This window comes from Octopus bimaculoides, chromosome 20, assembly GCF_001194135.2.
Source record: "Octopus bimaculoides isolate UCB-OBI-ISO-001 chromosome 20, ASM119413v2, whole genome shotgun sequence".
Lineage (NCBI taxonomy): Eukaryota > Metazoa > Mollusca > Cephalopoda > Octopoda > Octopodidae > Octopus > Octopus bimaculoides.
The window spans coordinates 29681845-29682507 of NC_069000.1; positions in this window are offsets into that span (position 1 = coordinate 29681845).

Below are 663 nucleotides of genomic sequence, written 5' to 3' on the forward strand. Positions count from 1 at the left end.
GGGCGCAGTTGCGCCCGCGGGAGTTTCCCCACCCCTGGTCTAGGGTATGCCAGCAAGACAGTAGTAGTAGTAGTAGTAGTAGTAGTAGTAGTTATGAGAAAGAGATAGTGAGTTTTAGTGCAAGAGCGATATAAAGAAAGAGTGGTAGCTGAGTGGTAGCGTATATTATGCACATTGTACAGTGTGGTGCAAAGAATGCAATATGTTGTGTACAGAATGCAGTGCATAGAGGTCACAGTGTGTAGTGTTTAGAATATAGTGTATAGCGAGCTGTGCTTGATATAGCAGCCAAATCTCCCTTAAATCACATACTGAATGTAGGAGACAGAACCTAGAATAATGTTGTTACGAATACGTTATGCATTGTACCTGAAACAAAAACAAGATAGTCACAACTGAAACTACTTTGATCGTAAGTCTGTTGAATGAAGTATGATCTGGGGCTAAAACACAACTATGCATAAAATGAACCAACAGTGAGCCTGTATGTGGTCGTGTGACCAGCTAGAAATAGAGGTTGATCTTCATTCAAATCACACTCTTACATCTTGAAATGCAAGGAACACTTTAAATCAGTGGTTCTCAACCTTTTTTTTTTTTTTTTACCTATGGACTCCTTTGATTCCTATTTTACTCGGATGGACCCTCCTAACCATTCCGTGT